Below are 6000 nucleotides of genomic sequence, written 5' to 3'. Positions count from 1 at the left end.
AAAGACAATTTAAAATATAGTTAAGTAAGTGCTGTGGCAAGGAGCAAGGTACATCTTCCATCTTGAGGCGTGAAGAAAGAAGGAGTAGCTGTGAGGGAAAGGTTTGCCACAACTTGAAGTTGTATTGTTTCCTTGTTAACTCTTTTTTTAAATACAGTTTTTGTAGAGACAGGGTCCCACTAATTACCTAGGCTGTTATTTAACTCCTGGCCTCAAGTGATCCTTCCAGGCCTCCCAAAGCTCTAGGATTACAGGCATGACCAGCGGCCACTGGCAGCCACCTTCTTAACTCTGCTGTCCCACAAGCTCGTCAGTTCCTTGAGGAAAAGGAGGCTTTTTTTTATTACATTTTTTTTTAAATAAAGAGCTTTATTAAGACATCACTCACATAGCACACAATTCACTCATTTAAAGTAAATGAGTCGGTCTCTTGCTGCAGCAATGCGAGTGGGAGCACCAGGATCCCGGGCTCGGAACCCGACTACACGGATTGTTTTAAGAAAATGGCAGACAAACCAGACATGGGGGAAATTGCCAGCTTCGATAAGGCCAAGCTGAAGAAAACGGAGACGCAGGAGAACACCCTGCCAACCAAAGAGACCATTGAGCAGGAGAAGCGGAGTGAAATTTCCTAAAATCCTGGAGGATTTCCTACCCCTGTCATCTTCGAGACCCCAGTCGTGATGTGGAGGAAGAGCTACCTGCAAGATGGACACGAGCCACAAGCTGCACTGTGAACCTGGGCACTCCACGCCGATGCCACCAGCCTGTGGGTCTCTGAAGGGACCCCCCCAATCGGACTGCCAAATTCTCTGGTTTGCCCTGGAATATTATAGAAAATTATTTGTATGAATAATGAAAATAAAACACACTTCGTGGCATGGCAAAAAAAAAAAAAAGTAAATGAGTTAATGGTTTTTAGTACATTCACAGAACTATACAATCATGACTGCAATCTAATTTTACAGCATTTCATTATCACAGAAAGAAACCCTGTACCCATGAGCTGTCACTCCCCTTCCCCACCTCCACTCCCAGACCTTGCCAAACACAAATCCACTTTCTATCTTTATAGATTTGCTTATTCTGGATGTTATATATAATGGAATCACACAGTATGTGACCTTTGTGACTGGCTTCTTTCACTTAGCTTAATGGTTCAAGTTTCACTATTCATCCATATGGCAGCATGTCTCAATACTTCATTACTTTTCATGGCTGAATAATATTCCATTGTATAGATGTGCCACTTATTACCATCGATCAGTTGGTGGGCATGTGGGATGTTTCTACTTCACGGTATTATGAATGCCATGAACATTTGTGTAAACATCTTTGGGTGGATATATGTTGCTATTTCCCTTGGGTATATACCTAGAAGTGGAATTGCTGGATCATGTGGTTACTCTGTTTAATCTTTGGAGGTATTAACACTACCAGATTGCTTTTCAGAATGACTGCACCATTTTACATTCTCGCCAGCAATATATGAAGATTCCAATTTCTCCACATCGTTAGGAACACTGGTTATTTTCTGCCTTTTTGATCATAGCCATCTTAGTGGGTATGAAGTGGTCACTTTATTCATTTTTGTATCCCTGGTGCCTTGAAGACAACTTGGCTCAGGTAGATGCACAATTTATTTGTTGAGCAATTTTGAGAACATAGTGGACATCTGTCATTTAGGGGCTCCCCAGAACCTGGCCCCCTTTATTTTGTTTAGATAATTATCTGAGGATTACTGGAGAGAAGCGGATCCCCAGTGTAATATAGAAGCCTACCAAAATGTTAGCTCCTTACTTTCTCAACCCTGCCTGCAAGTACAGCATGCGACATAGGTTAAGCTTGGTTGACCTAATGGATCTGCCCTGGGCTTCAGAGACAGTAATGCAAAATACAGGTGGTGCAGAAACAATTCTGGTGGCAGTAACAGGCACTGCAGTGACATCTGGTTGCCAGGAACAACAGTGCTGATAGTGAGAGTGGTGGGGAGCGAATGGTGGGTAGTGCCCAGTGACACTGACTTGGAAGTGAAGCCCATGGCATCCTGTGTGGAATGGTGGTGCCAGTGATGGTTGCCTTCCTCCCCCAGTATGCAGTCCTGTGTCTTGGCTGTCTTCCTGGCTATTGCCTAGCCTTCCTTGTTTCTGCTTATTGTCTGAGCCTGTTTCTGCAGCCTTCCCAGCAATTGTGTCAGTCACCCAATATCCTTTCACCAAATTCTCTTTCTCCTTAAGTCAGCCAACATCAATTTCTCTGTTGCTTGCAACTAAGAACCCTGGCTGTTACAATAAACACTGAATGGCTCTGTGTGTGTGTGTGTGTGTGTCTGTCTGTCTGTCTTTGTATGTATGAATAGAGAGATCAATGAATGAATGAGGGTACTGAAGCTCTATACAGAGCTTCGAAGGATGAGCAGAGGTTGGTCAGGCAGCATAGGGCAAGTGCTTTCTAGCAGAACAAAGAGCACAGCACAGGCACTGGGGAATGAGAGAACATGGTGATTAGGGAAACTGTCAGGAGTTCAGTCTGGCTGGGGAAAACGGAGCAAGGTAGGGAGTGTTGAGATGTGATGCTACAGAGACTGGCCTGGGATGGATCATTAAAGATCTTTAGGTTATGCTAAACAGTCTTGATTCTATCTTGGAAAAAAAAACAGGAAGAAGGACACTATTAATCAAGGTAGTGATATCAGATTTACATTTAGAAAATATGCTATTAAAAAAATTCTGGCAGCAGGAAGGAGGATGAATTGGAAGGGAGCAAGAGTAGAGACAAGAAGACCAGCTGAAGAGCGAAAGCAATGCTTCCAATGAAAGAAAATGAAGTCTGAACCAAGGCAGTGAGCTTTTTCAAAAAAATCAAACTACAAAAGAAATAATGATGAAATTTAAATTTTCCACTTATGACCCTCAGGCTCTTTCCAGAAGAAACCACCATTATCATTTTTCTTATGTCTTTCTAGTGCACTTAACTACTTTTGAATTGGATTCTGAATTGATTTAGATGTGATTTTGCAGTGTCATGTTTAATGAAGGGTTAAACTTGGTCTCTATCCATATAAAAATAAGACTCATTCAATCTAATTTATACAATAGGGACTTACTGATAGATCTTGAGGTACCCTAGTGGATTTCCAAGCTGTTTGTTGCCATGGCAATCCCTGCTTTATGTGCCTTCAGTTTCTGTCTTGACCCACTTTGGTTTAGATGCATTTCTAGCAGAGGGGACAGTAGGCATGCTCCCATTTCTAAGCCCCTTGGGGACTGCATTGGTAGCCAGATTGTCCCTCCTCGCTCTTCCTCAATTATACATCCTGGAAGGCTTCCTAAATGGAAGAGTTATGGACCCAAAGTCTGAGACTTTGGATAAATGGTCTAACTTAGACCTCAGGCATACTACCCACTTAATTAGTGTAACCTCAAAGTACCTAACTCGCATACTAGGAGTACATTCTGGAATCCCAGCCAGACCTGCTTTTGTTCCTATTCCTACTACTCAGGTGGACACCCAAATCCCCACCTTGTTCACATAGGAGAAAATACTTGTGTGACCAGGGTAACTTTTAATATGCTACTTCATATTACAACTGTTGACTTGTCTTAGCAGTAAGACAGACCAAAAACCAGAAACAGCCTTGCTACTTGTAAGTTGAACAGCCTTTGCCCTAGACCGGCCTCCCTAGTGGCTCTGGAAAGAGGAAACAAGGCAGAGGAGGTGGGACATCTCCACCAATTGGCTTCCTGAGTCTCCTTCACAAACCATTTTCATTAAGGGGTTAGTAGAGCTATCTCTAAACTAATAATGGAAGAAACCACCCTGGAAGGGAATTTTTGGAGGAAGAATTTCTGCTGAGTAGGTTCGTCTTAACATAAATGTTTGCAAGCAACAGAAGAGAAGTTAATGATCACCGACTTTCCTTGAACTTCAAAGCCCTATGCTATTTACTTTCATATTTATTATTTAATCATCACACAACTATATTTAAGTAGGTATCGTTGCAGGTGAGTTCCATTTGCCAAAGATTACAGATCTGGAACAGAGTCGTACTCAAAGCTACAATGTGCCTGACTCCTGGGTTTATGCTCTTCATCGCAACTTTCCCGTGAGAAAAGTTCCTCTATGTGAGAGGAGTGAGACGGTGGAAAGGACAGAGATTTTCAAAGGACATCGGGAAAACTTGTATGACTCAGGGGATGGCCACATCTCTCTTAAGGTCCATCTGAAGGCACCCTCCTCTGGGACACGTTCATTTCTCAGAAGAAAGAGTATACTTCAAAAACTCTTCTTGTTTGGAGTGCTCATTTGGTACTTTCTGATTACTGATTTGTATTGCTAGTGCTTCTTTCCCGCTTATCTGAAGTCCCCAATTATATCTATAAAGTAAGCCATACATGAGAATGAATTACTGGACAGGCACCCCCAAAAAAACCGTGTTCTAGTCTTGTCTCTGGTATCTGTGTGAGACCTAAGTTTCTTTTCAACTTTAGTTCTAGGGTACTCCCTGCCTGTGTCACAGTGGGTGCATAGTAAACACCTGATGTGATTAGTTGGGCTCAATATTTTGTCAGCAGAGGCCTGGGTGCTCCTAAGGGTAAAAGCAACAAGGTTTTCCCTGGGTGCGGTTATGCCCTGGTCTGTGGTAAGTTTAGGGCCTTGCTGCCTCCTGTAGGGCAGATGCCCAAGCTGGGGCCTAAACGCCGCAACGGGAGAAAAGAGGAAGGGAAGATATCCCAGCCATTAGAGGACATTATGACATGCGTTTCTTTTAGACTTCACAGACCCTTCGGGACGTGGATTATTGATCTCATTTTTACTGAAGACGGAACCAAGATTTAGGTTAAACACTTAGATCTGGCATCCCCTACCCGGGCCCTAAGTGCTCTCCAAAGACTCCACCTCTGGGCTTATTTACATCGCCAACCTACCCTCGTTCAGCAGCACGAGGGCCCCGCCCATTCATTTGCATAGGGCGCGCCCAGTCGCGGGACGGGTCCTCCGGCTTCTCCCAAACCCCCTTTCTCTCCTAGGCGCGTCCTCCGGGCTGCCCGGGGCCTCCCAGTGGGATGAGCACGTGTCCGCTGCCGGCCTCACGACGGACTGTGGACGAAGCGGCAGGCCCCCACAGGCCCTACCCCACGACGCTGGCGAGGGATCGGGCGGTCGCCGGGAATCGTCTTCCCGCGCGGCAGGGCGCAGGCCTTTCCCCCGCCGCCCCCGAACTCCGGTGGGAGCGCGCCGGAGTCCAACTCAAGCGAAACCGCGGGCGTCCAGCCCCGCCCGGCCGCGCCCCGCCTCGCCTCGCCTCACGCTAGAATGGGGAGGCGGGACCAATCAGCGAGCGACGTCTCCCTTCCGATTCGAGGCCCCCGACGCGCGGCTCACACCCCGAGCTCCCCGCGTGCTGATTGGCTGCGGGCGCCGCCGGTCCGGCCGGGAGGCGGGGCGGGCCGTAGGCAAAGGGAGGTGGGGAGGCGGTGGCCGGCGACTCCCCGCGCCCTGCTCGCCCCCCGGCCCTACCCGCGGCGCTCGGCCTCGTTCCTTTCCTCCTCCGCTCCCTCCGTCTTCCGTGCCCGCCCCGCGCGGCTTTCGGCCGGCGTGCCTCGCGCCCTAACGGGCGGCTGGAGGCGCCAATCAGCGGGCGGCAGGGTGCCAGCCCCGGGGCTGCGCTGGCGAATCGGCGGGGCCCGCGGCCCAGGGTGGCAGGCGGGTCTACCCGCGCGGCCGCGGCGGCGGAGGAGCAGCTCGCCAGCCAGCAGCCCGCCAGCCGCCGGGAGGTGGGTGCGTGGCGCCGCGGCGGCCGGCGGCCGAGGGCGGAGGGCGGAAGCGGAGGTGGGCTGGCGGTGGAGGGCGCGGCCGTGCGGGCGGCCGGTAGGGCTGCGGACGCGCGCCTGAGGGGAGGAGGGGCAGCGCGGGCGCGCGCGTCCTCACCCCCTCCTTCCCCGCGGGCGGCGGCCAGGCTCCGTCCCCTCCCCTCCTCTCCCTCCCCTCCCTCTACCC

At 49.1% G+C, this 6000-nt stretch overlaps 1 protein-coding gene and 1 pseudogene across 10 annotated transcripts in view; both read left to right on the top strand.

Moving 5' to 3' along the window:
• Positions 1-408: 408 nt before the first annotated feature.
• Positions 409-883, top strand: LOC108583097 (annotated as a pseudogene). Its single transcript, XR_001897391.3, has one exon. The product of XR_001897391.3 is annotated as a thymosin beta-10 pseudogene (transcript).
• Positions 884-5434: 4551 nt separating this feature from the next.
• The window catches only part of SMAD2 (SMAD family member 2), a 91088-nt gene continuing 90522 nt past the window's right edge, over positions 5435-6000 (top strand). For 6 of the 9 annotated variants that reach the window (XM_009192691.4, XM_021930107.2, XM_021930108.1 and 3 more), the window contains exon 1: positions 5667-5777. The gene's annotated coding sequence lies outside the window, so the exon portion shown is untranslated. Of the gene's footprint in view, positions 5778-6000 lie in introns of all 9 variants that reach the window. The other 3 variants (XM_003914356.5, XM_009192687.3, XM_009192690.3) reach the window with 2 other exon arrangements.

Source organism: Papio anubis, chromosome 19 (assembly GCF_008728515.1).
Source record: "Papio anubis isolate 15944 chromosome 19, Panubis1.0, whole genome shotgun sequence".
In the NCBI taxonomy this organism is placed as follows: Eukaryota; Metazoa; Chordata; class Mammalia; order Primates; family Cercopithecidae; genus Papio; species Papio anubis.
This window is presented reverse-complemented; position numbering and strand designations above follow the sequence as displayed.